Source organism: Caretta caretta, chromosome 5 (genome assembly GCF_965140235.1).
Source record: "Caretta caretta isolate rCarCar2 chromosome 5, rCarCar1.hap1, whole genome shotgun sequence".
Lineage (NCBI taxonomy): Eukaryota > Metazoa > Chordata > Testudines > Cheloniidae > Caretta > Caretta caretta.
This window is the reverse complement of record NC_134210.1, coordinates 75,710,750-75,735,134: the sequence shown is the minus strand read 5'-3', so window position 1 is coordinate 75,735,134 and position 24,385 is coordinate 75,710,750. Positions and strand designations below refer to the sequence as shown.

General features: G+C 38.9%; 1 long non-coding RNA gene across 2 annotated transcripts in view; it reads left to right on the top strand.

The window, feature by feature from the left end:
• Positions 1-17,867: 17,867 nt before the first annotated feature.
• The window catches only part of LOC125636788 (uncharacterized), a 409,942-nt gene continuing 403,424 nt past the window's right edge, over positions 17,868-24,385 (top strand). For both annotated transcript variants that reach the window (XR_012668515.1, XR_012668505.1), the window contains exon 1: positions 17,868-18,012. This is a non-coding gene — a long non-coding RNA (uncharacterized LOC125636788). The remainder of the gene's footprint in view (positions 18,013-24,385) is intronic.

The window sequence follows — 24,385 nt, the reverse complement described above, 5'->3', positions numbered from 1 at the left end:
AAGAATGGTAAACTCCGCTTTATTGAAGGAAGGAAGGAAGGAAGAACTTACGCTCCAATCTGCGCGGGGAGCCCCTAGGACGCATGGAGGGGCTGCAGGGGACTCTGGCCATTCGGGACAGCTGACCAGGCAGGACTCCGCCGGGGGGCTGTATTCTCTGCGCTTATCTTGGGGTTACGTGGGGTCAATAGCTGTTTACATTCTTATATGTATGATTTATGCTTATTACATAAACTAACTTGTTTACAGGCAAAAATATGCTGAGCTATGCTACAATATCTTTTGGCAGGATCTGTCGGACAAAGTTCATTGAAACTGCCTGCATCTTCCGCTTACATCCAGTCACATACTCAGTCCACCACTTAGCTCCTCGCCAATTTTTTGCAACCTTGTCCCTACAGACACATATTCCTTTATTATGGAAAATGTGCATCTTATTCAGAATTATGCCAAGATGTTTCACAACAAGGTGATGAATACATTGTTGCAAGAGTTACAATATGTGAAGAAGCACAATAATAGGTGTGGAAATCAAGAGCCTGCTCAATGACAAAGAAGAAATGCTAGTATCCTCAAAGGCATGCTAGTATTTTAGTTTAAGTGGCTATTTTCAATGAAGAAGGGCTAAATATTAATTCAACTTTTCCCTACTGTGTATCCTCTATATGTAAAAGGGATGGTAGGAAGTAAGTACATGTCAAAAAACATTGGCTCCAATCTCTTCCTAGTGTGCTGCTTGCTGCCAGTATATTAGATGAGCTCTTCTATTATTTCATCTTGTGGCTTGACCGAGTGAAGATGAGTGGTTATGAATATTACATATCATGGTCTTCGGAAACAGGGAGGCTTAGTTTTCTTTTCAGAATAAAGAGACCATTTGTCATATTCTTTGTGTTATTGTTACAGAACTAAATCAGCTTGATCCTGTCTCTTCTGTATTACTATTGTGAGAGTGCCTGAGTATCCGAAGAAGTGGGCTGTAGCCCACGAAAGCTTATGCTCTAATAACTTTATTAGTCTCTAAGGTGCCACAAGTACTCCTTTTCTTTTTGTGGATACAGACTAACATGGATGCTACTCTGAAAACTGAATATAAATAGTAAGTGTGTCTGACTTTCTTTATAACAGGGGCCATAGAACTTCCCCAAAACTAATCCTAAAGCAGATCTTTTGGAAAAGAACCCATCCAATCTCTATTTAAAAATTGTCAGTGATGGAAAATCCACCATGATCCTTGGTAAATTGGTCCAATGGTTAATTACCCTCACTGACAAAAATGTACAACTTATTTCCAGTCTAAATTTAAGAGCTTCAACTTCCAGCCATTGGATCGTGTTATACCTTTCTCTGCTACATTGAAGAGCCCATTGTTAAATATTTGTTCCCCATTAGATACTTATGCACTATAGTCGAGTGACCCCTTAGCTTTCTCTTTGTTCAGCTAAATAGATTGAGCTCTTTGAGTCTATCACTATGAGGCTTGTTTTCTAACCCTTTAATCATTCTCATTGCTCTTCTCTAAACCCACTCCAATTTATCAACATCTTGAATTGTGGGCATCAGCACTGGACACTGTATTTCAGCAGCAGTCACACCAGTGCCAAATAGAGAGGTAAAATAACCTCTCCTTTCTAACTCCAAGATTCCCCTGTCCAATCCATGATCACATTAGCTCTTTTGGCCACAGTGTCTCATTGGGAACTCATGCTCAGCTGATTATCCAGAATGAGCCCAAAACTTTTTTCAGAGTTGGGACTCCAGAATAGAGTTCTCCATCTTATAAGTATGGCCTACATTCTTTATTCCTAGCTGTATACATTTACACTTAGCCATTTTAAGTTCATATTGTTTTCTTATGCCCAGTTTACCAAGTGATCCAGATCACTCTGTATCAGTGACCTGTCCTTTTCTTTATTTACCACTCCTCCAATTTTTGTGTCATCTACAAACTTTATCAGAGATGACTTTGTTTTCTTCCAGATCATTTATCAAAATGTTAAATAGCATTTGGGCAAGGACCGAACCCTGCAGGACCCCACTGGAAACACATCCACTCAGTGATGATTCCCCATTTAGAATTACATTTTGAGACCTATCTGTTAGCCAGTTTTTAATCCATTTAATGTGTTCCTCATTAATTTTATATTTAATTGAAATGTTATGTGCTACCAATTCAAATGCCTTACAGAAGTCTAAGTATATTGCAATACTACCTATCTTGCCCAGGATTGATGTCAGGCTGACGCATATGATCACCTAGGTCTTCCTGTTTACCTTTTAAAAAAAATTGCATAACCTCAATTTTCTTCCAGTCTTCTGGAGCACTGGGGAAATTCCAAGACTTATTGATGGGGCTCTACCAAATTCACGGCTGTGAAAAATGCATTACCAACTGTGAAATCTGGTCTTTTGTGTATTTTTACCCTATACTATACAGATTTCACCAGCATTCCTCAAACAGAGGGTCCCGACCCAAAAGAGGTTCATGGGGGTGTCACAAGGTTATTGTAGGGATGGGTTGTGGTATTGCCTTCCTTACTTCTGCACTATCTTTAGAACTGGGTGGCTGGAGAGCAGCAGTTGCTGGCCAGGTGCCCAGCTCTGAAGGCAGCGTGCTGCCAGCAACAGTGCAGAAGTAAGGGTGGCAATACCATACCATGCCATCCTTATTTCTGCACTACTTTCTTCAGAGCTGGGTGGCTGGAGAGTGGTGGCTGCTGGGCCAGAGAGGGCCCTGCTCTGAAGGCAGCAGCGCAGAGGTAAAGGTGGCAGCACTTTGGGAGTTAGGATTTTGCCATCTATAATGTTTAGAAATTCCAAGGATGTTTTAGTACTGGCAGCATAAGACCTCCAGCATGTGTTACACAAATTGAAGTCCTCCATGGTCATGCAGTTTTTTCTCCTACACGTTATATAAAGGTGCATAAGGAGGTTGTCATCGGTTCCCCCAATAATATGATGGTCTGTAGCATACACCAGCTAATAGCCTTTCTCATGCTTTATCTGTTAGAACATTTACCTGTATGCATTCAAGATCATTTTCTTCTAGGTTGTCTCTTTTACCCACTTGATCCTTCCTAAATAGGCTATAATAATTGACTTCAACATTTCAGTGGTGTGAATCACCCCAGCAGGTTTTGTAATTCCAACTAGATAGAATTTATGCCCATAAATGAAGAATTCAAATTCCTCATTTGTTACCCAGGTTTCTAGCACTGGTGTATAGGCAATTCAGTAATTTCTTCTCTTCATGTCATTTGGTTCCTTGATTAAAGTGGTTAATACCATTAGCGAGAAAATTAAACAACCTGACCAGAACTTAGGTTATTTCCTTATAACTGTAGCATCACCTGTAATCTGTATGGCGTTCTGATTTAGAGGGTTCATGATCTAGCGGTGGTAGATGAATCCTAATTTTCATATTAAAATATTTTGTTGGGCAAGAAACACGAATCAGAAGATCACAAACTGTAGAGGGATCATTGCTGGGAAATCTATGAATATATTCAATATTGTTCAATAATACAGAATTTGCTTTATTAAATCCTCCACTATTTTTTTTTGTTTGTGAAATGAGAAAAGTAAGTTCGTGGTTTAGATACATTTGATTTGTATTCAAATGTACCCATACAGATTATTTGCATGATATCATGATGGGATTTCCTTGCTCTAGACTTTACCTTTATGGCCCTACCCGCTTGGTACTCATATAAAGATGTTCCTTAATCTCTATTGACAAATACACTGTCCTTCCACTAGGATTTGGGGGTTGGTTGGTACTGAAACTGCGTAACCAGCACTATCAGATATGGTCATGAGGAATCTTCCTTAGCATGACCTCTCATGGTGTGATTATAAAGCCGTAGTGATGAAGTTTCATGGATATTAGCAGACATATAGATTACGGAAATAAATTTTAAAAAATCACTTTTATATTCTTATCTACAGCTCTAACCTGTGGTGACTCAGCACAAGGGAGATCTTGTTTCATTAACATGGGGGCAGAACACAAGGCTTTCAATATTATGGTGATGAAGGACATGTAATTATTCATATATACAGACAGAGTGCACCAAAAGTTGGTGCATAGAAAGGATAGTGAGGACAGCATGAGAATCAATTTTAGGATGGAAAAGAAGGAGCAAAGAGATACAAAGAGAGTGGGAGAGAATGGAAAGAAAAAAGAGCAATCCTGCTTACCTTACTTACATATACTCATATATAGTTCTGTTGACATCAGTGGGACTACACATATATGTGACCAGAGCAAGATTTGGCCCTAAGAGGAAAAAGAGACAGACTAGAGAGAGACATAAGGCATGTCTAAACTGCCTTGCATTTAGGACTGGACTACATTAATGCAAAGTAGGAACCTTAAAGTTCACACCTGAAGCATCCATACAGGCGGGTTACAGCCATGCTGCTATTCACAACCCTATAGCATGATTGACAGGACATTGTAGATATGCCCTGAAATGTGGATGAGGTACAGTTTATTAATAGACGCAGGGTCCTATGGGTATTGAGTAGCATCTTTTAAGACCAGATAAAAGTCCTCACACTGGGATTTCTTCTTCCAAAGTGTTTTGTATCTTAAATTATGTTCATATTTACTTTCCAAACTAAGCTTTCAAAAAAATCTAATGAACAAAAAACAGCTCAGTCTTTGCCCAAATGCTGTTTAACTGAAAATGGGCAGGTGGCAGAGAATCTAAGGAAACAGATGCACAAAGGAGCTGGTTGCACCTCCCTAACACTAAGGCCCTTTCTATACCATTCCTAGCCTTGATATAGTTTAGAGCAGTTTGAGGGCTGTTCTGAAATATATCAGTTGGACAGTAATCAGTTGGGGACTGCAGCAAGACAGTGCATTCTGGCGATGCCTCTCAACTTCCCAGCATGCTTCACTTGTTAAGACCCCCTCCTAAGGTAGGAGTTCACTATGCCAACTCCAGGACTGTTGGAAACTTCCCCTTGGGGAATCCTAAGCTGGCAGGATCTGTCCTGTTTCTGGCCCCTTTCTACACCAGAGAAGCTCAAAGAGGCCAGAGTGGGGTAAAAATCTTCTCATGTGTATTTCAACATAAGGTTTGCCTATGGAAATAGGTTATAACTCGCTATTCAACAAATGCATGACTTCTATGCCAGTGTACTTTAATTGACAGAAAAAAATGTTGTAAATCAATCATACTTCAAATATATCATGTTAGTGGAGCGCTTAAAACTATGGAAGCTATGGGTTCCTTTTGAAACATGAATTACTGGCCCTGAAAAAGATGATTGTGTTTACCTGAAAGGAGTACATTTACCCTTCTTATTTGAGCCTCCTTTATGCTAAGCCTTCGGCATTAATTTGAGTCAATGGTTTGTGGTTAAATCTTTTCTGCTGCTTTGGAATGAAAACTCTATGTGTGGGAATTATTAGGATTTGAAATTTAATTTTCACTGCTCCAAATCTCTACCACTAAAAGTTCTTTCATATTCCTGCAGAAGTGTTATATAGGGAAAAATTTTGCTGGATATTCAGTACTCTCCATTTTTGTTTGGTGCATTATGATGTGTTGTCCTGATTATTTGTTGCTTGATGTCTTTTGCCAGCCAGCAGACTAAATGCAGCAGTGAGAACTGAACAAATAATCTCACCATTTTGAAAAGCTGGAGGGAGGTAATCATTTTAGTTGCAAATGATGGTTATAATAAATAATAAAATTCATTCAACTAAATCCTTCCTTACAACCTGCAGAGTAAAATGGATCTGCCTAAATGGCATGGAATAAGGGAGCAATTTTGCTGGCAGAGTTTTGATTTGATTACCATGTATTTTCCATAGTCCCACATAGCCTGATCCTATAAAAAAAAAAAATCACCACCCTCTGCCACTACTGTGTCAAGAAAGTCCGAGCAAAAAGAATTTTGCTTTTTAAAAATATATATTTTTAAAAGCAAAATTGATATATATCTAGGGTTCAGGAACAATGCGGAAAAAGTATTTTCATTATAAAACGAAGATCGCAACCTTTATAAAAACAACCTTATAGATCGGGGTGGGCAAACTATGGCCCTCCAGATGTTTTAATTTGGCCCTTGAGCTCCTGTCAGGGAGCGGGATCAGGGACTTGCCCCACTCCGCGTGGCTCCTGGAAGAAGCGGCATGTCCCCCCTCCGCTGCCTATACATAGGGGCAGTCAGGGGGCTCCACAGACTGCCCCTGCCCCAAGTACTGTCCCCACAGCTCCCATTGGCCAGGAACCACAGCCAATGGGAGCTGCGGGGCGGCGCCTACGGACAGGGCAGCACGCAGAGGAGCCAGAGTGGGGACATGCTGCTGTTTCTGGGAGCTGCTTGAGGTAAGCACCACCCGGAACCTGCACCACTGACTCCCTCCCACGCCCCAACCCCAGCCTTGATCGCCCTCCCGAACCCCTCAGTCCCAGCCCTGAGCATCATCCTGCACTCCCAGCCCCACCCCAGAGCCCACACCCCCATCCGGAGCCATCACCCCCACCCTCCGCACTCCAACCCCCTGCCCCAGTCCAGAGCCGCCCCCCACACCCTGAACTCCTCATTTCTGGCCCCACCCCAGAGCCTGCACCCCCAGCCAGAGCCCTCACCCCCTCCTGCACCCCAACTTCCATTTTCATGAGCATTCATGGCTCACCATACAATTTCCATGCCCAGATGTGGCCCTTGGGCCAAAAAGTTTGCCCATCCCTCTTATAGATGAACTGACTGGGACTTGTATGAATAGTGAGCCTTAAATGATCTAGAACCTTTGAAATGATGGCTGCAAAATGTGCTAAGAAAGTAGTGGGGGTAAAAGTTAAGAGAGGATAAGTGGACGCTTGCATAAACTCTGTGATTTGGACTTGGCTTTTAATTAGGGAGAGGCAAACTTTTCTTAGCTCATTTCAAACCAACTCAAACACTGTGGGTTCCAAGTCTGACACATATTTGTATTGGATAAATAGATAGAGTGAAAAACAGAAAAGTAAAGCACACAGACACACAACAGTAGCAGGTGGGGAAAAATAAAATGTCTAAAGAAAAATGAATACAATAAGCTAGGATTGCCCCATGTGGAAGTGGGAGGGAAACTATACCTCCTTTGCCATGGGGGTAGCTGTACTGAGGGGTATTCGTTCCTGAGAGAAGGGCAGGCATTGTTACCTGCCCTGCTTTTCACCAGAGAGAACAGCCTTAAATTGAAATTAAGGCTATATGTTGAATTACTGCAGTCTTTTGGGTGGCTTAATCCCACCTTGATTGCCTTGCCCACTTTTTGAACTGCACTGGCTGGCTGCACTCTGTCCCTTCTAACCTTCCCCCATTTGGGGCACGTAGCCTGAAGGCAGCAAAACTTGGTCAATAAATCAGGCCCTTATAACATACACAGAGAGCTCTAGCTTGTGCTAACCACCGCTTAGAAGTAGAGCTAGATGATTTTTTAAAAAATGTTTTTCAATGAAAAAATGGAAAATGTTCAGTCTTGAAAACCTAAAATGTTTTTTGTTATTTCAGTTTTTACATTTACTTCCCCTTTTCTCATTCGTTCCCCATTCCCCATTTCCAGTTGCAAAATAGAAAAAAGGAAGAGGGGGAAATGAGAGAGAGAGAGAGGAGCGATGAGGTGAAGGAAAACTGGAAAATATTTTGCAGACATTTTTGAAATCATTTTTTTTTTAATTTCCACAAAAATGACTTACCGTTTTTCAAGCAGCTCCACTTAAGGAGTTTGCTTGGTCGCTAATAGGGAGCAGTGGCTTCGCTTTGGGCAGAAACCATTTGGTTTTAAATGTAATCACTGTTAAAGAGAAATGGGTTTAAATAATAGGGAAGATTGTTTACAAATTCATACTAGTTTTGTAAACCCTCTGAACTCAAACAATATTTTACAAAGTCAGTAGTCTTGAACTGCACAAGGTTTGCTTATCCCTAATTTCAGCAGTGGGCTCATTTTCTCTCTTGCCTTTGAAGGACTCAGAAGGTACCATTTCAGTTCAAGAGAACAGGTTTTTAGATATGCTTTTGAAGGCATTTAGGGCTAGAGCCTGAGGGGTTCTTGCTCAGTGGGGGCAAAAGACGGGCAAGCAAAAACTCAGCTACTCTTCTCCCCTCCCTCCCCCCGCCTCTTTTTGTGTGGGTAAGTAAGGGCATCTCACAATAGCACTGCTTGAAAGGCAGAGGTGATGAACAGAGGAGAGAAACATGATCCATCCAAATGGACAGTATAGTGAGAGACTGTGAGGCATAATTTGCCTGAGACAATCTCTCCAGTGTTCTTTCTGGGATAATGCAGTTAAGCACTGTGTCCTATTCAGAGCTCTGGTTTAAAAGCCACAGTCTAGTCCTTACTGTATTATATCAAAGTGTAAAATACAGCAGAACATAAAATGCTTACCATAAAAACATACAGTGTGAAAATGTCCTCCCTATGGCACAGTTTTGTAGAGTTGGTCAGATTCATTCTTTCTTCTGTAGCATCAAATACTGGCCATAGCTTCAACAGAGAACAGCATAAGATTATGATGTAGATTGCAGCAGAGCCCATAATGCACTTCCATCTTATTATAAGATGCCCCAGTGAGTTCAGAATCTGAGAAGTTTAAATGCTACTTGCATCTTTAAAAGTGACTTAAGTATTGCATAGCCCTTGTGCTGGCTTTCTGCAAAGGAGAAAATTATACCCTCTTTGAATTTCACAAACTGTGTGTGTCTGTGTGTGTACGAGAGCTAAAATGAAAGAATTAGCATTCTTGCCCAAATCTTCTTGCCTGCTTCAATCTATTGTACCTCTATTTCATCACAGCAAATGCCAGTGATTCTGCCATTCTTGTCCCAGACTCACATCAAATCAGGACTGGTGGTATAAGTCTCCATGCAGCTGTTGTTGTCAGTGTGATGCTTACAGCGAAAATCAGTGCTCAGCTGCTTCTGGCTTGTTGCAACATTTGTCAGCTGTGGCAAAGGGATTAGCATCCATCCAGGGTTCTTAAGACCTACTGTAGTGAAAATACAGAAGAAACGTGTTGTCTTCGGGGTATGCCAGAAACAAAACAAAGCATAGGGGCAGGTGGGAAAGTGTGTATGGTTTTTGTTGTTGTTGTTTTGTTTTTTAAGCAGGAGGTGGGAGAGATGCAAGATGGTATGAGACAGGTGGGATTGAACAACCAAGCAGTGGCACTATTAGGGACAAGGGCAAATCAAATTTCAGTCTTTTTTTTTCTTTTTAATATTGCCATTAGTGAAAACTGTGAAAGATCCTAGCTAAATATATTAGATATTCAACTGAAACACTTTATGCTCATTTCTGCCCTCAGATTTGTAGTGTAAATCGAAGTTGCACTCAAGTATCTGACATAATAATTGTGCAAAATATTTATTTATTTGAAGATGTACTTTTTTTAGAGCCTTCTTACAATCCTAGGTCCCAGTTTCACCTTTGGATATATGGTATGTAGAATTTTAAAGTGATTAAACAGTATTAATATTTATACAGCATGAAAAATGTGCTAGGCAGTTTACAGGCAAACAGGAAGAGAAGATTGTAAGGAGTTTGTAAACTAACTGATGGGTTGGGGCATATAGGCACAGCCCCACATTGAGGATGGTGTAAAAGTTACCAAAAGGTGCTCCAGGAGTCTGCCTCCTGGATGGCAGTGAGAGGTGGCTGCAGTTGACAGACACTGTCTAAAAATATTCTATTTTTTGAATATTGGTGGCAGCAAGCAAGAATGTGTGAGCATAGGAAAATTTCACTTATATAACAATAAAAAAAAGCCAGTCACAAGGAGGAAGAAGACCTCAGAAAGTCCATTGGGCTTCTTGGCTCTTGTCCCCCGCTTAACCTCTGCTTTATAGGTATTTGATTCAGCAATGGCATTTCTGTCTTTATTGGGGTTCATCTTATTTCTATTAGTTCTGTAATAGCCTGGTGGAATCAGTGTTCTTGTGAGCCCTGGTAGAACTTTTAGCTGCTAGGATCCTGCTGATCTCTAGTCATTTCCCAACAGAAACTATGTAAATTGTAGTCAGCAATTTGAATAACTTTTTCTTCCATTTATTTACAATACCACATGGAAAAGGCATATGTGTTCCATATACTGAACACCGAGCGTATGTCATATGTTATATATTTTTATATAAGTTATATGGGTACACGGACTGCAATAGAAAAAAGGAGCCACTTTCATATTCTTTACATATGAGTCAATATACAACCTCCCATAAGTCAAATATGTAAAACATGTGGTAGCATTTGTATGACGTACATTGCATATATCTTTTTATTTCACATGGGCACATACAGTCTTCCAGATGCTGTGTTTAAAATTAAGACTTCCTCTCTTATTTACCTTATTTTATTGAAGTAAGTTAATTGTACTCTCATCTGAAAATGGGGAATTCCAGTTGTGCTAATTTTCAGTGCTGTCTGAAATACCCTCTGTGCATTGTTATACTAACTGTTTGACACACTAGAGAAACTCCTGATAATTTAATGTATTTTCTCTCCACCTGGATAATATGTTCTGCAGCCTTTCTGGCTTACAAATTATATTTAGATTTTTTTTCTTTTGTCACTTAAAGACTTTTCTTCATGCTGTGTGTTGCCAAAGAAGTGTTGTTTTTAATCCTAATTATTTGGTTTGTAGACTTAATCCCTCTCTACTATTGCTGCCAGATTCCATTGTCTTTAATCCCCATGTAATATTTGAAATCCAGTTTTCAGCTTGGCTACCAGGACCCATGGAGTTTTAGTTTTGTCGGACATTAGCTGGTCAAGCAACCAGCAATTATTCCTGCTTTCTTTTCACTGACTCTTCCGTGACCTCCTCATAGTTAACTCTGTTTTACTCCAGCAGGGCCCCAGGCTGCTACATGTCTGGAATTTCCTTTTCCAAGCCTCCGCAACACAGCTTGACTTCATGTACAAGAAGCTGTTGCACAGCAGCTCTTCAATCCAATGGTTTACTCAATTGTGTGTCCAGACTCTGTCACCTGTAGAAATGTTTCTTTTGCCGCCAGAAATGTTCTGATACCTGCTCCACTTGCCACAGACTACAGAAAATCAAACAACCAAACACAATATACTGAGCTTTCTGAAGTTTCCAAGTAATAGTGAATGTTTAAGAAAAGCTTCAATACTTGTTTTCAACTGGACTTTTCCTTTCTAAGTGTTGTTTCCCTATTTTCAGCATTATCCTCCTTTCTTATCATGTTCTTTCTTTTTTTATCCTTTTAAACCAGAACTTCTTTTCCTTTGGCCAAACGCCAATGTTCTGTTTTTACTCCAGCATACTCCTATTGAATCTAGTGGGAATCGGCCTCAGTGAGGACTAAGTAGAAAGAATAAAAACTGACTAAGGACTTTGTTTTCTTTTTCCCCTCTGTTTTCCTATTGCTCGTTTTGCCTGTATAGCCTCCAATGTGGTAATTGTCTTACTATTGATAGTCTGGTTGCCTCTAAACCTGCTGAATGAAGTTCTTACACCTTTTAGTGCCACTGGCTTATGTAAAAGTATTGTGTAAACCTGCTTAATGTATATTCACATGAGAAAGGATTGCAGCATAGAATCAGGCCCTTCCCTGCTGCATAAGTTCCACTTCACTCTCTCTTTCAGAATGGTTATAACTTTTACATTTTGTTTTTCCTTTTAATGAATTACATATTATCAGACCCATCCCTCATCTCATATTACAGACAGGTCTCCAGATGGTGTTAATCAGTGCAGCTACACTGAAGCCAAAGCTACACTGATTGACGTTAGCTGAAGATCTAGTGGATCACTAATACATATTTTTATAAGTACCAGCAGTGACATCTCAGTTCTTGCAATGTTGATATCCATTCCAGGCAGTCTCACTGTTTGCATAGATCTTTTCTGCAGTGGTGGAAGAAATGTGACTAATAAACAGGACCTCTCAAGTGACCAAGGTTCTCCCTCTTCTTTGTTGTCTTACATCCATTCTGCAGTGTCCCTCTTTTGCTGAAAACCTGGAGCAATGTAACCCAAAACTGTCAAACTGACCCTCTTCTTTTCTGGCTGTCCGTTCTGGGCGGCATTTGATGTCTTCCAGCATTATTCACAGTCACTGAGGAGCCTGTGAAAGGAGCGGAATTACTTTGTGGCAAACTGCTAATTTCCCTTCCAACAATTAACAAACTAAAAGTGAGGAATTACAGTTATGTTGTCTCTAAATGTATGTATGTATGTTGTGTCTACTTGCTAAATGATTTAGTCATTCTACATCAGTGTTGAAATAATGAGAATATTTTAACTGGGGTTTGTGCAGTTATTTTATGATCTAGCAAAACACTCTTATTCTTAAAAAATATTTCTGCAAATTATACCTGTCCCTGATTGGAGGACTCGGGTCTCTTTGGCTCAAGGGCTGAGAGGCTTGTTGACAGGAAGAAACAGAGTCTAATGAAAATTAGGACTGACCAGGGCTCTTTGTTCTATTTGGAAACCATAAATGTACCTTCTGCTCTTTTTTCCTCTTTTGATAATGTTCTGCCTCCATAGCAAATTATATAAGTAGTAAACAAAGAGCGACATCATTATGAGCAGAACATAATATAATGTCCGTGTTTAATGCTCTGGTACAAGCCTCTAATATTAATAGCAGCGCCTTACCGTAAAAGCTGTATAATTGATCTAAAGAAATTTTTCATTCTGCACACTAACCCATACCAAAAAAAACCCAAACACCCCCACCACCTTCAAACAATGAATTGTATTGAAATAGAAAAATAGATGAGGCAGGACTGCCAAATTATTTATCTTTCATTAAAGGAGAAAATCACGCATAATTATCTCTGCTGTATGAGTACATTTGCTAAAAGTTGGCAAGGAATTGACCAATAATAATTGTAAAACTACGCTACCCACCACCAAGTTGAATCTAACTGGTTGTTTTTAAGTAAATGTTAGAACAGGGAATACTGAACAAGGAAAATATTCCACTAAAAGTAGTAATTCTGTATGTCCTTTTCTATAGTCTGAGTATAGTCAAGAAAGGGATAGCAACTTTCTTCATAGCCGAAGAGAGCTACCCATAATTTTGAAGTAAACTTTATTTATTAATATATATATATGCTAATCAGTGAACAGTTATATGATGTCTTTGTAGTGTGCCCATAAACAAATAATAATTGAGCTGCTTTTTAAATGAAAGGAATCTGATGTCTTGAAATTAAGCAGGAATGTGCTGACTTGTGGTTTTATTCATACATTTTTGAAAGATTAAATAGTGTGTACAGGAGAAAAATACCAGGTCAGGATTTGCATTTCAAAACACCCCATGCTTTCTGTTCTCAATTTTAAAAAAAATCTAGTCTATAGTTAGTCATAAATTAGAGCAGCATGGGGTGACATTCAGTGTCTTCCCCAAGCCTACAAATCTGTAATTTGGAGTGTAGTCACCTTAAGAATGGGCCATTATATATAGTTAGTATATGGGGTTTTCATTTTCTTCCCCATTATCACTCCATTGACATTTGTTGTAAGGCTATAAATATCTAAAAAGCTAGAGATGCTTTGCATAGTTTAAATAAATGAACAGTTGCTTCTTTCTCGCCTCTTTCAATGTGCCTGGCATGCTGTTGTGTATTATTTCTCTATGCTGATGTGTGCTACTGGTGGCTTAACAGCTCAGTTTGGAAACTTTGTTGCACAGTCCTTCCAAAACAGCAAATTACGAAGTTTTCCCTCTCTCCCCGCAAGACTTTTCTCCTCATTCATTTCAAAGTGAGGCCAAGGAAGCCATTAAAATCACATGACTATCCATCTACATATCAAGTAATAACAATAGCAGCATTCACTATTGTCCTGACATAAATTATGGAAAACTTTCTGTTCCTGTTAGGACTCTAGGAATTGCCATAGCAAAAATCCAGAACACTGTGATGATCCATTTAGCCCAAACATCTCTCTGCCAGTGACCTATCTTTGCCCTTGTCTCAACTACAAAATTAAGTCGACCTAAGTTAGGTTGATGTACAACCACCACAGTAAGTATTGCAGTTTTTCATGTCCATGCTAGGTCTTTCTGTCAGCAGTGCATTTCCTCACCAGGAGCACTTCCACGATGTAATTGACAGTGTGGGGCACGCAGAGACTCACCGCTGCAGCCAGCAGGTGGTGTAGGTACTGCAGAGTCTACACAGACGCTGTGTTGTCCTAACGGCATTGCCTTAAGCGCTATGCCACTCACGGAGGAGGAGTTGTTAAGTCAATAGAGTGGGTGGCTTAGATCGGTGGAATCACCATTGTAGTGTAGATACTTACAGAGTTAGTTTGAAGTAAGCTGCCTAATATCAACCTGACTCTGTAGCATAGACAAGGCCTTAGATTCTTCAGAGGAAGGTGTAATACTTTCACAGAAGCAAAATTTGTCATGAGCCAGGCTGGTGATCACTTCTGCCCTGAAGTCAATGGTTTTGCATCTGTTTAATGTAATTTCTAAAGGATGGAAGCTCCTTATCACATTTATAATCAACATTTATTTTTTCCTTATTCAGGGAAACTCCCATTGAGGTAATTGGGTTTGACTCACAGTGTGTCAGAAACCAGCTAAAAGAGATATATATTGTGTGTATATATATATATATATATATATAATGTGTATATATAATGTGTATATTTTTAAAATGAGCTTTGAAGAGGAATTCCTTTATTTTTTTCACTGTGTTTTGGTAATTTTTATTGCATTGTTTACTATCTAGCTATGACATTAGGTTAGAATTAGAGTTGTTTGTGAATTTTTTGATGAAACTTTTTTTGTCAAAAAATGCTGATTCGTCAAAAAGGAAAAAAAATACTGGAAAAGGTCAATTTAGATTAATTTGCTGACTTGAAAATTTTTGAGGAAAAAAAGATTCCAAATTGTTGAAATGTTTCAAATTTGACATTTTCTACATGGAAAAATTTTAGTTTTCCAGTTTGAAATTATTTTTCATGTAGAAATCTAAACAAATTTTAGTAAAAACTAAATAAATACAAAGCTTTCAACTGACCTGAACCAAAATGTTTTTCAGATTTTCAGTTTGTGAAAATTTCAGATTTCAACTTTTCATCCTGATTCAGGATGGGAAATGTTTTTGAAATCCCTGAAATTTTTGTGAAATGGGAAAACTATTTCCCACCCAATTCTACTTTATGTGGCTTACTTTTTAAATCTATGTAACCCTCTTACATAGCGAAGTGATAATGATGAATTTACAACCTTCATTTCCATGGCAACTGTGATGCCACAATTTTCAAAAGTGACTAGTGATTTTGGGTTCCTGAGTTTTTGAGATTCAGAATTGATCTTCAGAGAGTGCTGACCATTTGGCTCCAAAAAATCCTGCCCCTTTAAAGTGTCTCAAATTGGACACTCAACATTTGAAGTTGACAAAGTCACTTCTGAAAATCTTTCTGCAATAAAGGCAAAAAGAACATGACTGGCCTGGTCATTTGTTTCTTGTATAAATTTTTCTCTTTTTACCCTTAAAAAAAGTTAGCTTTTCTTTCATGTCCTTTTCTGTGTTCTCTACATCTCTGACCACATTATTAGGGTTCAATATGTAGATAAATGAGTAAAATAACATAAATAATGTGGGGAGTTTTAAAATGATCTTAGTGTATGGGAGTCATACATGGCAAAGACAATAAGCTCTTCAGGGTATGGACCATATCTTCCTTTGTGCTTGTACAGTGGCTAATACAATGGATTCCTGGTCTCGATTGGACTGTTGGGTGCTAGCACAATACAAATATATAATAATATATAAGCCTTGTCTGATCTCAGACCCAAAAGTTAATAGTGACAAAAAGTAGAACATGCACATAGTGTATTTTATTTGTCCTTGTTGGTGCACAGGTTGAAATCTGCACACCCAGCACCGAAAAGGCAACTGCATTACAGGGGGAATAAGTCCCAGGAAAGAAATAGAACTACAGTTGTCCTCCATTGGGTTTCTTCTGAGCTGGTGGTTCTTTAGGTTGTGGCTGAAGCTCCAGAGGAGCTCCTGAGGGTCTTTGCCATGATGACCCCTTTCCTAAGCCAGCCACAAATACTTTGGGAACTGACCATTGGCAGAGTGAGGAATGTGGGTAGCTTGTGCCATGGCAGCTGTTTTCCAGGAGATTGTTACCCTGCTGATGGACAGCCTGGGTTCCTGTTGGCAGCAAATTTGGCATAGTATGTGTCTGAGAGAGAAGCAGCTACCTGTGCTAACACACATGGGTGCACAACTCCCCTCAAGTCCTGGTGGTTATTGCATTTTCCTGTTTACTTACACATTGTGTGGATCAAATCTTGGAGCCAGTTAGTCACAGTGGAGTTCGCTGGTCCAGGGAGGTGCAATTTGCAGCTCCGTATCTTCATCATCAGTGTGGTTGATTGTTGCCCTTCATGTACAGCCTCTATAGTGATCTCAGTTATCCTCAGGGTATACATGAGGAGGCATGTAATTCATGGTGAAATCTTGTTCTCTGGCACACCAAGATGTTCCTGCAATGCTACCAGCTTCATTTAGCAGAGCTCTATACTTGAACCTGGCTACCTATACTGTAAATATCCCGTTCAAGAGTAAAGTCCTTGTTTTCATTTGGTATGAGACATTACCAAATTTCCTTTGAATTTATAGAACAATACAAGCTATTATCAGAAAATGAAATGAAATCTGTTAATCTTGACCTCTGCCACATATATTAAACATCAAAGGTAACTTTTATAGACTTTCTACAGAAGCAGCTGGAAGTCTTGCAGACATTTTTCATAAAAAGTCATCTACAGGCCAGATTTAGGGCAGATTTTTCATTACTCAACTGACTTTAGATGCAATTTATGTTTGAAAAGAGCTGCATAGATTTTTATAAGTTGAAACAGCATGTTACATTATTTTGGTTCTGAAGAGCTCGAATTTGGTAAACTGTATTGTTTTAAAAAGAATGAATGGACAAATATCATCTAGCTAAATTCATGTTTTGTACAACAGCTCCTTTGGAGAAGAAGAATAAACTTTAACTGATTAAAATGTTTCTCTAGTTATTGATGTTGATCATCTATACAGGAATAAGATTTCTAGAGCAAACAGAAATGTCATTTTTGCAAAGCAACTACCTCATTCTGATAACTTACAGTATACAATCAATATCCATCTGAACCAGTGGGATAACAGCAAGAGGAGACTACAAGGTGTAAATTGTGTTCTCAACAACCTCTTTTTTTACTGTAAAAGGTAAAGGCCCAATCCTGAAACCCTTACTCACATGGGAAGCCCTTCTTGTGAGGGGTTCCATAAATGTCAGTGGAAGTAATTTTCATGCAAGCAGAAAAATAATAGATTCTCTCTTCTGTGCATGTGACTGTGTGGCATCAGCTCTGCCTCTAATGCCATCTTGTTGAAAATACAACAGCCATCTTTCAGCCAGTCCTTTCAGTGAACACATTAAATTGGGCTCATACAAATAAACAAACAGAGTTCACAGCAGTTTTGATTTTTAATGTGAACCATTTGGAGCAGCTCTTATCAAAACAGAGTTGAAAAGTATCTATTTCCAGCAACTGCTGACTAGGGTAGAATGAGACCCCCTTTATAGTTATTTATCTACTTAGGGCAAAATATCAAAGACTTACTGCAAGGATTTAGTTAATTTGAATCTGAATATACTTTAGGCTCTGAAAGTTTTAAAATGTGTAACACAGTGCAGTCAAATGTAGCTTAGTTTGAACTGTTTGTATTTCATATGAAGACAGTTGTAAATGATTTTTTAAACTTCTTTAATATTTGATTTTACATGACGTAGCTCTGGTTAATGTTTATCACAGAAATAAAGTCTCTTCTGAACAGTAACCACAATATCCTGTTTTTGCTCAAATATAAAATAAAATGAAATTGTAATGTAAAGCATGTTTCTGGTACAGCCATAAATTAAACAGGACCGATCTACCTGAATGACCATCTGAGATTGACAGGGCTGGAACTGCTAACTGTTGCATGATGTAATTTCAAGAGAATGAGAGGTAAGATATATTCTGTAGAGGGCCTGTGGTTTTGGAATGCTCCTTCCTCAGACAGCATATTCTAGTTACAGCCAAATCCCATTTGCCTTACTCACGAAAGTGGGCCATTAACTTCCCTGAGGCTCCTCAAATGAGTAAAAAGAGTTGTTTTTTTAAAAAATGCCTTTAGCCAGCAACATTCTTCTGGGAAAGGCTAGAGATACTTTTATTTGTGTGTGTGTGCAGGCATGTGCTAGAATTTGTCTGTGTACTGGGGCACATTGCAATTGGGTTAATGATAGTTTTTAGGTACCTCGTTATTTAGAAACATAGTGATGTTTTGAGCAAGAAAGTCTAATAAATAAAAACATATTATTTTAGCGTATATAAAGGTAAATATATAAAGTGTTTTAAAGTGTTACTACATTTGTGAGTCACAACAACCCTGTTATTATTAAAATTATATTGTACCACTGGGTTACTCTGGAAGGCAGTGCATGGACATCTGTATTACTGCTATACAGGGTCCTCTAGCAAAATTGTAAAAGAACAGCTCGCAACAATCTGCTATTTCACTGTATTTGCCAGGAGTCTCAGAGAAGACTAAGAAAGACAGACAATTTATTTTGTACAGATTTAAACAGAACAGTATACTACGATTACTTCATCAGTGGCTTGTTGTTGAGAAAGCATGAGGAGGCATGTGGTAGACAGAGTAAGTGTATGAAGGAGCTATGCTTGGTAGACTGATCAATTGACTGGTCAAATGTCAATTGATTGGTCAACTGACCATCTATTATTTGATCATGGTCAAATGTTGAATATTCCAGCAAGAATGCCCTGATGTAGGCAGTGGCCTACCTTTTTAATTTCATCATGGTGTCATCTGTTAGTAAGCCCACTTAAAGATTTTGATTACTCACTTTACTTCATGCTAATGCTACCTGTTGTGGGAAAAGGGAGAACTAATTGATAGCTGAGCATCTTGATTGCCTGGAATCTTCTAGAAAAAAAGTTGTATGTATATTTTTGTGTATATCAGTATATAACATTCCTTCAGTGTACATGGTGGTTTAGAAAGCACAGTAAACAAGTTAAGACATGGTTCCTGGCCCAAAGAGCTTACAATCTAAACTGACTAGACAAACATACAGAAATTAAGGAGGATGTGGAGGAGGGTTCACAGTCATTAAACCTAACACAGAAAGAAAAGATGCACAGCCATTAAACTGCATGAAAAGTTGGCCTGCTGCCTACTTAGAGTAAGAGTAATTACAAATGGCTTTTTTATTTTATAGTTGCTATGTTTATTTTTTTTCTGTTCAATTTTAGTTTTCTTTTTTTGCAAATTAATTCCAATTCAGCAGTCTCTCGTTGGAGTCTATTTTTGAAGTTATAACATTCAAAAACCAGTCAGAGAACACTTCAATCTCTTTGGTCACTCGATTACAGACCTAAAAGAGGCAATTCTTCAACTAAAAAACTTCAAAAACAGACTCCAATGAGAGACTGCTGAATTGGAATTAATTTGCAAACTGGATACAATTAACTTAGGCTTGAATAAAGACTGGGAGTGGATGTGTCATGACACAAAGTAAAACAATTTCCCCATGTTTATTCCCTCCCCCCCCCCACTGTTTCCCAGACATTTTTGTCAACTGCTGGAAATGGCCACCTTGATTATCACTACAAAAGGTCGTCCGTAACCCCCCCCACCCCCGCTCTCCTGCTCACCTTACCTGATCACTCTTGTTACAGTATGTATGGTAACACCCATTGTTTCATGTTCTCTGTGTATATAAATCTCCCCACTGTATTTTCCACTGAATGCATCCGATGAAGTGAGCTGTAGCTCACGAAAGCTTATACTCAAATAAATTTGTTAGTCTCTAAGGTGCCACAAGTACTCCTTTTCCTTTTAATATTAAAGCCACTGAAAGTGGAAAACAAAAACTAATTTCTCTAATCCAAAATTCTGAGACATATATTATGTACACATGAGACCATTTTAACAAAGAAAATCCGCACAGTTGCTACCACTAGTGTGTCTTCAGTGGTGTGAACAATGGTGAGAAAGCTGGTGTTTTAACCCCTGTGTTTTCTATTCAAGAAGGTTGGTCTTATGGTGAAGGCAGTTGAGTGCCACCATGCAGAACTGGAGTCTAGCCTCTACACAGAGTTCCTGTGTGATGCTGGGGAAGTCACTTAAACCAAACTTTTCACAGGTGGTCATTTAATTATGTCTGTTTTATTTTGAGTGTGCAACCTGAAACACCTTGGGTCTGATTTGAAGAAGTTCTGAGCGTTCACAGCTAGAACTCAAGTCAATTGGAGCTGTGCTTTGAGCATACAAAATGATAAAAATGCTAGGGACTCTGAAAAATTGTCCCTAGACATCTTAAATTGGGCACCATATTTAGTTGACTTGTGATAATGTCCTTAATAGTCTATGCCTCAGCTCCCCTTCAGTAAAATGGGGATAATACTATCATACCTCATGAGCTGTTGCAAAGATAAATTTATAAATATTTGTGAAACACTCTGATAGTTTAGTGCTGCATAGCAGAAACAGAAATTCGGCTATGCTGAATACAGCTGGTTGAAATTTTTTGCACAAAACTAATTTCTCCTCAGACTGTGGTTCTGCTCCTGTTTCTCTTGATTCTATCACCCAACCTGTCCCGCTCCCCCAGTGATCCCAGGGTCTTGCTGATCTGCCTCTGCCTGCCTGCTTTTCCTCCCACAGCCTGCTCCCCCTCTGTTCCTCACTCCTCAGCATTCAAGACAGGCTGCTTCCTGGGTGAAAGCAGGAAAAGCATTGATTGTACAGGGGAATCAGTCTACTTGCTCTCAGTCTGGTGCCAAGCACCACAGTGGCCCAAAGCAGCAAGAAAAGCAAGTACAGGGAAAGTCTGGCTCAACTTTGCTCAATATAGACAGACTCGTAAGAAATTTTTGTAGCCAAATTCTAAGCCTCTACTGAGCATGCGAAAATGGCAATTCCAGACCATAGGCACGGGAACTAGGGGTGCGGGGTGTGCAGCAGCACCCCTGGGCACCCAGCTGCCAGCCGCACGTGCCCCGACTGCGCTCCCGGCTCTCAGCCCCCCGTGCCCAGGGCTTTACTCCCAGCCTCAGGTCTGGGGGCAGAGGGGTCGACAGAGGGCTGGCTTTCAGCACCCCCACTATTAAAAGTGTTCCAATACCACTGTTCCAGACCGTAATAACTTGGCCAAATTTGAGTGGATTTGCACTGGGATGGTAAAAGGCAGGTCTCTGACCTGAGGGTGACTCCTTCTGCCAAATTTCAAGTTCCTGCTCCAAAGCATGGGTATGTTAAATCTTCTCAATGGCATAGATGTCAGAATTTTAACATTGTTTTAACATATTTTCCCTTAAGCCTGTTCTTGGAAAAAACTGAACTGCTTATGGGCAAACTTTTTCCAAAAAATTCAGCTTCGGCAGGCACCTGGTATAGATACTTTCAGACTCATCAGTTGCATTTTGGCAATATTATAAGCAATTGAAAATGGCCTTATAATGGAAAATGTTAGGCACCTTAAATATAAGCAGCACTGCCAGCTCCATCTATAATAAGGATCTGATTCAGGGAAGCATACTTATTTGGTAAAACGCTTGAGCAGGTGCTTAATATTAAATATGTGCATTAGTCTCACTAAAGTCAATGGGTCTTAAATACGCTTAAGTATGTGCTTGAATGCTGTCATGAATAGGGATGGTCTTAGACACATACTTAAGTGCTTTCTCAATCAGGGCCATAAGCATGTAGGATTAGACAGGCAATTACATATTAAGTGCACACAATGCTATTATAATGTTAGATCATTTGCCAATCATAACATTTTATAACTATCACATATGTATATTTAACATAATGCTGCAATCATATTTAATGTAAGAGACACGGTGTCAAATTATTCATTAGGAAAAAGAACATGCTAGAAATTTGCTTCTTTTCAAGGGTAGCATGTCTCTGAAAATGTAATGTTTTTGCATGTAATAGGAAAAAAACACACATAAAATGAAGGTTATAAAAGAGCTTTTTAAAAAATGTGAATAACATTATTAATTCTAAGGACCAATAAAAATGTAAAGAAAATGAGGATTGAGAACATTTTGTTAACAAATTATATGCAACAGAAACTGGATTAGGGATAATGATGATAACTCAGTTAAGCAGAGAATATGTAATGGGAAAGGGATAAACGTGGCAGAGAAATGTTTTTCTGTAGAATTAAGGAAATAATTCAAAACAAATACTTGATATGATTGATCAAGCTTTTGTCTGCTTTCACAATGTAATTTAAATTTCCTCAAATGTATTTGTTTTTCAAATAATTCAGGAAATATGTTTTTTAGCCTATGGATTGATCACAAATCTTTGAAATTTGACTTGTTTTTCCTAGAAAGTGATTGTTTGTTTAAGGCACATGTTAATAATTCTGTTCCCTAACTGGCCATGCATGCAACCCACTTCCAAGTGAATAATATAACTGGGTGTAAATTTAAAAAAAATTGACAGGTTTCAGAGTAACAGCCGTGTTAGTCTGTATTCGCAAAAAGAAAAGGAGTACTTGTGGCACCTTAGAGACTAACCAATTTATTTGAGCATGAGCTTTCGTGAGCTACAGCTCACTTCATCGGATGCATACCGTGGAAACTGCAGCAGACTTTATATACACACAGAGAATATGAAACAATACCTCCTCCCACCCCACTGTCCTGCTGGTAATAGCTTATCTAAAGTGATCATCAGGTTGGGCCATTTCCAGCACAAATCCAGGTTTTCTCACCCTCCACCCCCCCCCACAAATTCACTCTCCCAGCAGGATATGATACAGCAGGATACAACCTGGATTTGTGCTGGAAATGGCCCAACCTGATGATCACTTTAGATAAGCTATTACCAGCAGGACAGTGGGGTGGGAGGAGGTATTGTTTCATATTCTCTGTGTGTATATAAAGTCTGCTGCAGTTTCCACGGTATGCATCCGATGAAGTGAGCTGTAGCTCACGAAAGCTCATGCTCAAATAAATTGGTTAGTCTCTAAGGTGCCACAAGTACTCCTTTTCTTTTTAAAAAAAATTGTTTCCCAGAACACTCACATGAATGACTTTGAAAATTGCCTTCTGTGAACATTTATAGTAGTAAAGTTTGTTGAAAGTTCACAGAAAGCAAACAAAAAAAGAGTGAACACATGGCCAAAGCAAATTATATGGAAATTTGAAAGAATATTTAGGAAATTTTAAAAACTATTTACCCTGCTTTTGTCTGTGTTTGAAGTTCAGACAACTTGGGATCTAATCTAAGCTTTACCACAGATATCCTGTGTGACCGTGGAGCAGTCAAATTAGGCAACAGAAATAGTGCTGTGAAAATACAGTGCTTTACTATTAAACAGGAAAAGAAATAAAAAGGGAAACTTTTAATTGAAAAGATTGGGAATTGGGAATAGGAATTTTATAGTAGATAATGGTGTACTTAATGTATCAATCTTAGTTGTATCTTAGTCCAATGGGGATTATATTTCCTTTCTTAGCAGAAGACAAACTCAAGACATTGTTGTACTGTGAGTTTGACACCACACGACTCTCCAGCTTTACAATACAAATGTTTTCCCAATGTAAAAATTATAATGTAGTCTCCAGGGATTTACATTAAAATCATTGGGGCATCTTCTTGACATAGTAAAATTGTCATTTTAGATGCGGATTGATATCATTTTCTCATCATAATTGGACTTGTAAAATGGTCTCAAGACCCACATTAAGTTTTCACTGTGTTTCCTTGACGTTATATAATATCTATTCTTTGGCTTTGAATAGATATCAGCATGTGACAATGCCAAGTCCTATTTAAGTGAATGGGGAATTGTCTCACAAAAGGTTCCAAGCAGGAACAGCTATAAATGCTCTGTCTACTAATTCTTTTTTGCCATTTATATCTTGTGCCATTTCAAAATAGAAAGGAAACAGCTAGAGCCCTGAAGCAGGACTGTGATTCCGCAGTCCCACAGGATCTGCTCCCACAATAGCAGGAATGGGTAAAATATATTTTATTGCAGCTGGCATTGGGTGGGCCAAATAACCGACAGCAGTAATTTTCAGGAAAACACTAAGTCTCTCACAATTTTTACGTGGTAAAATGATGAATGATTTCCATTTATATAATATATTAATCAACTGTTGTTTTTTTGTCTTTTTGTTTTTAGTAGCATAGGGAAATCTGCCTCTCTTACAGGATCTAAAGTTTTTGCAGGTGGGAACAAGATAAAAATTCATGAAAAAATGTGGGAATGGGTACTGGGGGGCAGGACAGGAGCAGGATTAAAAAAATAGTCCCATGCACGGCTCTAGAAGCAACTCATGTTAA